Source organism: Macadamia integrifolia, unplaced genomic scaffold, assembly GCF_013358625.1.
Source record: "Macadamia integrifolia cultivar HAES 741 unplaced genomic scaffold, SCU_Mint_v3 scaffold1062, whole genome shotgun sequence".
Taxonomy (NCBI): Eukaryota; Viridiplantae; Streptophyta; class Magnoliopsida; order Proteales; family Proteaceae; genus Macadamia; species Macadamia integrifolia.
In genome coordinates, this window is record NW_024868071.1 from 112,905 (window position 1) to 123,489 (window position 10,585).

The following is a 10,585-nucleotide window of genomic DNA, read 5'->3' on the forward strand; positions in this document are numbered from 1 at the left end:
AAGAACAAGGTAACTGCTTAGAAAAAAAAAAAGGAGAACCGAGGATGAAGAACATGAAAGAGAATAGAAAAAGAAGAAGAAGAAGAAGAAAAAGATAAGACATTACCTGCTGTGTTGAGATTACAAGGTAGAAGCGATGCTCTTCTCTCCTCTCTGTACGCAAAGGTGAAAGGGTGAGAAAGAGTGAAGGGTGAAAGAGCCGAGGTGGAAGGTGTTTTATTGGGACGATTTCTCAATATTGTTCCTTTTTTATAAATTTGAAACGAAACTGCAATGATGAAATGAGTTTTTATCGCTCAACTCATTTTTTTTTTTTTTTTACTTTTTGTTTTAAAAAAAACCGAAACACATAAAAAAGGCACCAAAAACTTTATTCTTTTTTTTTTTGTTTCCATAGAACGAAAAAATGCCAGAAATGTTTTTTTAGAATGATACCAAACACAACCTTAGTAAAAAAAATAAAAATGCTACATATTCTATCTTAAAAGTACTGTTAATTACAAAAAGATTATGTTAATGAATGGTGGTGCTTGTAGAAAAAAAATAAATGCCCTTATGTTTATAACCTGATATTACAATTTGCAATTGCAATCATATGAGTCATAAATCAATCAAACAAGTTTTTCCCATACATGATACATGCTCATCCATATTAAAATACTATAATAGAAAATGGTGTTTGTTTGCATCCAATGCTTCTTGCCTCAATGGTGAAATTTTTTGGGTTATAAATTCAAGAAATCAAAAGTTTTGAAATGGCTAATTTTCATAGGTTTCTTTAGCATTTTTTATTTTTTTGTATTATAAATTAGTTTTTCTCTAGAGAATAATATGTTATAAACATGTGAAGTTGTTTTTACTTAAAAAAAAATGTGAATTTGTTAGAAAACAACATAAGCCTTAGGGGAAAGTTTTCCTTCTCCCGTGGAGAAATGTTTATTCACTCATCTAGACTCATTATTACTCAACTACTACATGAAGGTTGAAACTATCCCTCTCCTCATAATGATGCCTACCCCACTACTGTAGTGACTCATAAGTGAAGGGATTCTCCTTCATCATGGGTGAAGGGAAACTCGGTTCGACTCCCTTTTATCGATATGACAATTTGCTATTGCAGTCGTATAGGTTATATACAAATCTAACAAGTTTTTTCCATGCATGATACATGTACACCTATATTATATCTTATAATAAAAAGGGAGCTCATTCGCTGAAGCTCCACTTGTGATTGTATTGTGGAAAGGGTCGTTGACCAGTAGATCTGTTGATACTTGATGGAATCAGGTTTTGTTCTTAAGAAAAACAAATTCCATGCAACCATTAGTACTTCTTAGGAATACAGTATCAAGAAAGGTTCATGTTATTCCCGTTTCTATATATAGTGTTGTTGCCAACAAAACTCAATCTAAAAGTACTATCACACGCAATCACATAAACTAAGAAGTAATAAAAGAGCTTATTTTGAACCTATGCTAGTTCTATTTGAGCTCTGCATCAGTGGGTTTTCATATAGATGAGACATGACAAGTTATTAGCTGATATGTAAGATCTCATCTAGTGATTGTCATGTCTTGATGATGATACACTAAAGAGTGAAGATTTACTGCTCCATTTCCAAGGAGTGGAGATTTAATTCTACCTTAATAATTGAGAAAGTTTGTTAATATAAATAACTGGTGAACCAAAAAAATGAGTTCTTGATTGATTGTAGGTGGATATGATCCAGGAGATGTATTCTTCAATTACATTTATTATGAAGTTAACAAGTTCATCCCAACTCAAGTTTGTATTTTTTTTTAAAGCAGTAAACATTGATGTATGAAATGAAATATGTAAATTTTTCCTTGGTTTAGTGGCATGATAGGATGTCTTTTGAAACGATACTACTTTGTTTGCATAAATGATGCTACTTTATATGATTGAAGAATGTATGGTTTTTTTTCCTAACTTTTTATGCTATCCTATAATGTTAGTTATTATGATTGTAAGTAGTATCTCCACTATTAAGTAGTCACAAGTTGAGACTAATGTTTTTATTGATACGATGAAATAAGCCATAAAAAAAACACAAATTTAAAAATTCGTTTAACAAAACGGGATGGGTAGAAATTATATCCCATTTTGAGATGACTTTAAATCGTAAAATTGGGAGAGAACAGTTATGCAACGAGATGAACAAGTTGAAAATAGAGTACCAAAAATTCAAAAAACTCCTTGACACAACTGGATTTAGGTAGAACTCAATAATAAAATCAGTCACAGTTAATGATGAGTTTGTATGGGATAGGGCAATACAAGTACTAATAACAAACTAGCTACTCGAATTATTTCAAAATTACAGTGTGTAAGTAGTACATCTGACATGTGATGATAACTTATGCAGGAAAACCCAACATTGATTAAATACAAGAAACATGGACTATACTACTGGTCAAATTTGAGCATGATATTTGGGAATGCCTATACAAGAGGAACTTGGGGGTTGACAACACTGAAGACTTGGATGAAACCGAATATGATAATGCCATTGATATTGAGCATGTATTTGAAACCCCTACTACCCCGATGCATTTATGCATGGACGACCGCATTCAGTACTTCTGTTACATCTCCTGTTTATGGTGGAGAAGGTGCATTTCATCCTTGAGATTTCAGTGTGAGTGCGTGTGAGGCTGTATTATCCTCCATACCAGATCTGTCAAATGAGACATACTTAAAGGCTACTAGTCGAATTTGTGCTGATCCAAGTTGGAGGGAGTTTTTTATCTCAGCAAACCCTGTTCGAAGGATTTGGATTTTAGGTGCATTAGATTAATCCGGGGGAATGAATTTGTTTAATGCTACTCAGACTAATTATGATAGTTATGTTTTGATGGTACTTTAGATGATTTTGAATTCAGAATAATATTTGAAGCTGTTATTTTTTTTTTTAGATTGAATTGTTGAACATGGATTTTGGCTAAAACAGTTTGGCATTATGTTAGTAATGATGGCATGTTGGATTTCGAATATTTGTTATCGTTTTTTATGTTATACAATAATTTGTTTGATTTTGATAAGTAGTTGTCAATTTGTTGCAATTATGTCAACGAATGCATTAGGTGACACTTCAATTGATGAAGAAAATATGACCCTTTACAATGGATTGAAACTGATGAGACAGTTCATATATACTAGGGAACTATATAAGGATAGTATGTTTCAGGGGGCTGTCATATTGCATGAGATCTTGAATGGACATGCCAACAAATATTACGAATAATTTAAGATGGAGCATCATATCTTTCTAAACTTACATGATTATGTTAAACAGAAGGGTTGGTTGAAAGACACGACTAACATTCGGCTGGATGAACATGTTAGAATGTTCCTATATATTGTTGCAAATGGTGCAAGTAATAGGGACACCCAAAATGAGTTCAACCACTCAGGATAAATAATTAGTCATACATTCAAGGTTGTTTTCATTGCAATGCGATGTCTGGAAAAGTAGAAAATTATAACACCAGATGTCAATAGGATACCAGAGGATATTACGATGAAACCCAAATACTACCATTTCTTTAAGGTAAATTTTGAAATATGGTACATGTTTCTAGTTAAATATATGAATATTAATCTACTTATTTATAGTGACTATTTAATTGTCAATATATGTCATAGAACTGATTGATGCCATAGATGGTATTCACATCCATGCGATATTTCCAAGAGAATATCAAACCCGGTATAGGAATTGAAAGTGGATCACAACTCAAAATATGATGTGTCTATGTTCATTTGATATGCAATTCACATATGTGTATGTAGGATGGGAAGGTAATGCGAATGATTGTCAAGTTCTTGATCAAGCAAGGAGTGATCTTGGTTTGAGTTTTCAATATCCGCTTTTAGGTATTAGCATTATTTTATTTAATTTTACATAGTATATTAGATAATCAACAACAACAACCATAACCTTATCACAACCTGATGGGGTCGGCTACAAGGATCCGGTAAGGTAAAAAAAATAAAGGAGGTAAAAAGAAAAAGTTACAGCAGTAGTTAAAGCAGCATCCTTGGAATATCCCCTATATGGGGTTGGCTACACGGGTACTTGTCCTCCACTTACCTCTATCTACGGTCATACTAGGATCGATCCCTACCAGCTGCATATCTTTTCTTACCACTTCGTCAATGGTCAATTTAGGTCTGCCTCTCCTTCCAGCTCCATTTAATTGAAATTGGTCACACTTCCTTACTGGAACATCCATAGGTCTCCGTTAAACATGGCCATACCACTTCAATCGGCTCTCACGGAGCTTGTCCTAGATTTGAGCCACCCCTAACTCTTTTCTAATACAATCATTCCTTATTCTATCTCTCCGGTCTTTCCATACATCCCTCGCAACATTCTTATCTCTGCTACACCTAGTTTATTCAAATTACTCTTCTTGATTGCCTAACACTCTGCCCCATACTCCTAAGGTACTTCTCCACTTCATCCATCCCACTTTAATTCTGTGGGAGACATCATTTTTTATATCACCCTCTTTGCTAATGATTGACCCCAGATATTTAAAATAGTCATTTTGTGGTAGTTTTTGCCCCTCAAGTTTCGCCACTTCTTCACTTCTCATAGTCTGGCTAAATGGGCACATCATATACTCTATCTTTGTTCTGTTTATCATAAAACCTCTTGATTCTAAATTTGATCTCCATAGCTCCAATTTAGTATTAATCTCTTCCATAGTCTTATCTATCAAAATAATATCATTAGGAATAACATATCCCATAGGACCTAGTCTTGGATGTGCTTGGTTAGATCATCCATGATGAGAGCAAACAGATACGGGCTCAAAGTTGATCCTTGGTGTAACCCAATTGTAATTGGAAACTCGTTACTTTGACCTTCTGTAGTTTTGACACTTGTTACCACTCCCTCATACATATCCTTAATTATATCCACATAATTTAAAGAACCCTTCACCTTCCCGAAGACATGCCAAATAAGATCTCTAGGTACACTGTCATACGCTTTCTCAAGGTCAATAAAGACCATATGGAGGTCTTTTTTGTGAGCTCTAAATACTTCCATAAGTCTTCTTAGGAGATAGATAGCTTCTGTTGTGAACCTCTCTAGCATAAAACCAAATTGATTCTCAGTTACAGTAGTTTCTTCTCTGAGGTGGCCTTCAATAACCTTTTTCCATAGTTTCATGGTGTGACTCATTAGTTTTATGCCTCTATAGTTATTGCAGTTCTGGATATCGCCTTTGTTTTTATAAATAAGAACTAAACTGCTTCTCCTTCAATCATCTGGCATTTTCTTGGTACGTAGAATCCTGTTAAACAACTTGGTTAGCCATGATATTCCTAGTACTCCTAGGCACTTCCATACTTCAATTGGGATCTCATATGGGCCTGGTATTTTACCTGTTTTCATCTTTCGTATGGCCTCTTTAACTTCAGTCACACCAACATGTTGTAGTTATCCATAAGGAGGGTTAGCGTGATGTCTATCCCCTTCTACTTCTGGGTCCATCCTATCAGTCAAGGCCTTTTCATTTAATATGTTACAAATATAATCACCCCTTCTCTTCATAATGTCCTCATTCCATACCAGTACTCTACCATCATCACTTTTAATGCATCTAACATGGTCAATATCTTTACTCATCCTTTCCCTTGTTTTGGCTATTCTATAGATCTCTTTTTCTCCTTCTCTTGTATAAGGTTATCATAGAGGTTATCGTATTTCTTTGCCCTTGCTTTCCCCATAGTCTTCTTAGCTTCATTCCTGGCTAAGTAATATCTTACTTTATCTTCTACCTCATTGGTCATTTGCCAAGTCGTAAAATAATCTTTTTTAGATTTAATGGCAGTCTGGACCTCCTCATCCCACCACAAGTTTCTCTAGGAGTTCGGCCCCCACCCTTTGATACCCCTAGCACTTCTTTAGCCACATTCTTGATACAGGTCATCATCTCAATCCACATCTCATTAACACCTCCGTCAAAATCCCACTTTTCCTGTGACACCACTTTATCAGTAAAAGATTTTAATAGCGCTCCTTGTAGTCGCCCCCATTTTATCTTAGGAAAGATCTGTTGTGTCTTCTTGCATTTCTGCTTTCCTAGGTACATATCCAAGATCACCGATTGATGTTGAGCAGTTAGGCTCTCTCCAGGTATAGTCTTACAGTCTTTACATAACATTCTGTCAGATCTTCTTGTGAGGAAGAAATCAATTTAACTTGCATGCTGTTCACTTTACATAACATTCTGTTAGATAATCAAATTTTATATTTAATAATATATATAATTTCTCGTTTGTAGGAAGTATTATGTTGTGGACTCTAGGTATGTAGCCAAACTGTGTATTTGACACCATTTATACCATCTACCAAACTACAAAGGGCCCTGAAGATTACCAAAAACATCAAAAAAATTATTCAATTACAGACATTCATCTCTTCAAAATGTCATTGAGCGTACATTTTGGGTTTTGAAGAATAAATTCAAGATTTTAAAGCAAAAAAATTTGTTCCCAGTGAAAGATCAGTCATCAATATTAATTGTATGTTGTGGGCTTCACAACTTTACTAAAGAAGAGCATATTGTTGATAAGGAATTCTTGAAACTGAATGAAGATGATGAAGTGAATCCCCCATATCAAGATTTTGATCCTTCTACAACACAAACAAATCAACAAAATAGGGTAAAAGAGATGAATGCCATTAAAATAAGAATTGCAAATGTAATGACTAGACAACAGGGGATGCTTGAAATAGTTGATAATTGAAATAAATAACTATTTGGACAAAGTTGTTATTAAATTAGTTAAAATGTGGTTTACATTTCTTAAGTGGTACTTTTTATACTATTTTTTTTTCTTATGTGGTACATTTAAGGTTTTGGTTTCAAGTATGTCGTACACTTAAGGTTATGGCTTCAAGTATGTCGCACATTTTATATTATACTATGAATGTTGTACGTTTAGGATTATATTTCTTATGTTTTTTGCTTTGAGGCATTTTGTATATCTGGGATAAAGTATAACTTGCTTGATATTTAAATGATATATACAAATGACTTCTTCTATGCCTCCACCCGTAATAGAAAACTGTGAAATTTGCAGAAAGAGTTGTACTAACTATACAATCAAGTTTGAGAAAAATATTAGAAGAGAATTTTTTAAGTGTCAAGATTCTTGTAACTTTTTCATGTGGGTGGACCAACTACATCTATGTAGATATGAAAAAAGTTAATGCAAAGTACGAGCTACGAAGAAAGGTCAAAATAAAAGACAATATTTTTTATGTTGCCTAAACTCAACTGGGGTAATGTTATTTTCACATTTGAGTTGTACTTATAGGAAAATTTAAAACATTTTTTAATTTAGTATTAAATTTTAATTATCCTAATCATATTTATTTGTCAATATATGCTAATAACCGTGGATCTGTTATGTTTGTATGGTTGAAAGATAAAACATATATCTCTACCATATAACATATATTAGGTTCATCACGATGTTCAAAAACATCAGCGTCAATAGCATCTTTATCACCATCCACTTCAAACGAGTACATGAAAGGATATCTAGAAGTGACAATTAAAGGTTAAAGGATCAAACAAATAAGTTGAAAGATGTCCTCAATGCATTCAATGGACTTGACCAAGTGAAAATGACGATTAACTTGAACAAGATATAGTTATTTCTGCACTTTTTATATTTTGGAACCACTTTCTTTGCTTGGTATCTACTACTTTAATATTGCCCCAAAATATTATCAATTTATGATAGTATTTTAATTAGTATTATTTTTGTAATTATTGATTTTCATCCAGAAAAATGTTTTTGAAACTAGTTTTACCAAATGCCACAACTGTCATTTTTCCCATTCTGAAACCGTTCCTGAAACATATTCACGAAAAACTATTTTTTCATTTAAAATGGCATTTTGACACAGAAACTGAAATCTTCATTTGTGGCATGAAACGTCTTCTCTAAAACAGAAATGTTACCAAACACAGCCTAATAGTTACCAAAGCTATATTAAGATAATAATAGGATGTACAAATTTAACGTCCATACATACCCAAAAGAGGAAATTAATTACAAAAAATGTCTGAGAGCTCTGCTTACGGTATAACCATCAGCATAGACTAAAATACAAAGAAAAGATAAATTCACACAAGGAGCCACCTTTGGCATAGCCATCAGTAAGTCCTTGATTCAGTACAATAACAAAAACCATGTAGCTTCTTAAACTAACCAACAAATGAAACAAAAAGACTTTACTTTCAAATAGGTACAAAGAACTTTCTTAACTGCCCCATGAGATATCATCCCGAATGTATCTAGGGTTGGTAATCAAAGAGAAGAAAACCTGATGCTGAGCACTCTTTTTCGCCAAAGCATCAACCACAAACTTCATATTCCTAAAGCAGTGTGAGATCTTCCATGAGATTGAAACAAGGAAAGACTTATAGTTACCCCATTTTTTTGCGGAAATTTTAATGGGATTGATATATTAAGAACATAAAGAACCACTGAGCTCAAGTCACTATTCACCCATAATTGAGTAACTCCCTCATCCTCCACCATGTCCATCCATGGAAAAAGGCTGATGAAAAGATAAAGTATGCGGCCAATCTAGAGAATACTCTATTTATTCAGTGGTTATAATGACCAAACCATTAATTATCCTTCATATTTCCTTGACTTTCAATTATAATGATTAGAAAAATTTTTGTGTGATAATTGAATTTTCGTCATTGATAGAAGTTTGTTGAACTTATCTTTCATTTGAGTTTCTTTGGTATTGCGTATCTGTATGTAATTATATGACTTCTTGTATTGTATGTTCTACCATCTATATTGTGAAATAAACTATGTAGTCACTCTTCTCTTATAACATGTTCAAGTACTAAATTGACATAATTTAAGGAACTTAAAGAGTGCACACATGAGCCTTGGTCTGACGGTTTGAAGTGGTAAGTGAAGTACCTAACTGAGGATTGGTCACTTGATCATCATAAATGATTGAAGTATGTTGTTCAGATACATAAAATATTTGGCTAGAGCGGCTCCTGTATAAGGAGCTAGGTATTGTAATGTAGAAGTGAGTCTGCATTTTGGCTACCACAATAGTGTATTCCATCACCCCCTTTTCCTGGAAAGTACTCACTACCTAAGCCACAAAAGATTCTTTTTGACAAAACTCTTAGAGAGAGAGAGAGAGAGAGAGAGAGAGAGAGAGAGAGAGAGAGAGAGAGAGAGAGAGAGAGAGAGAGGACTAATGTTTATATGAAGAGGACTGCCAACAAAGGCAGGTCTTTTAAATTAGGGGTGTCAAGTGGTCGAGCCTTGTCGGGCTCGATCAATTTCTAGGGCTGCATCGTGAACATCCGTTTATCTAAACAGGCTTAGCTATCGAGCATGATATGGTTGATAATCGGGTCGGTCGATCTTGGGCTCTAACGGGTTGTCATAAACAGGTCTTAATCGGGCCTTAACCGGGCTACAGACTTAACTTTAAATGGGATTTAAACGGGTCCTCTTTAAAATTGGTCTCTTAAATATGCTTGAAGAGAAAACCAATAAAATGAGGCAAAGATGAACATAGCAAAGAAAGATCCCATAGTTAAATTGGATTAAGCCAAAGATGGCAAAGCAACTAAGTTACTAAGGTACTGGTATTTAACACATGGAACTCAAATCAATTAAACATTGCTTACAAAACCCAAGTTTAGCAAATTCAAATTAGTTAAACTATACCTAAAAAAAATGAATATTCACATAAAATCACCACCATCTCAACTGTACATATCAAATAGCCTTAGCACTAAATACAAATAGAATTAAAAAAATGAAAACTACAAGTAGTATTAAAGGGGTCGGGCTAGGTCGGGCTTAAAGGAATCAATTCAAGTCGGACTTATAAATGTGTCGGACCAGTCGGGCTCCCGTCAGGCTAGGTGACTGCACTATGTACTACTTGTTTATGAATTCTGAGGCTCAAGCCTGACACGTTTATTAATCAGGCCGGTCTAGGTCGGGCCATAAACATGTTGGTCTCATCTGGGCCTACCGGTGCAGGCTTGGAATCTACACCCCTATTCTAGGTAATAAAGTTGAGAGTACCTAAGGGCCATTTAGTTGCACTCCGCTGGAGTGATTTTGGTGTTATGTGGGAATGAAATGGGAACCAGATTATGTTTGGTAAATCTAGTTCGATCTATAAGATTTTATTCATAATGGATTATGTTTGGTAAATCTGGTTCGATCTGTAAGATTTTTTCATAATTTTGTCTCTCAAATGACCATTGATTGAGTTCTATCATGGAAATCCAATATTTGATTTAGATTTTCCAAATCATTAGATTCAATTAGAGATCCCTTTCATATTTGTCCGTTTGTAAATATGGAAACCCATCTGATATTGCCTTAATTGGATGTAGTGATTACGTTGTTTTTTTTTTTTGGTAAAGAAAAAAGGGTGCTCCACGGTAGAGATCATAGCCCCCATGCCAAAGCCTCTATACGACAAGTACCCTTTCCTCAAAACCAATGAATGATAGTGGGATATGCAGAC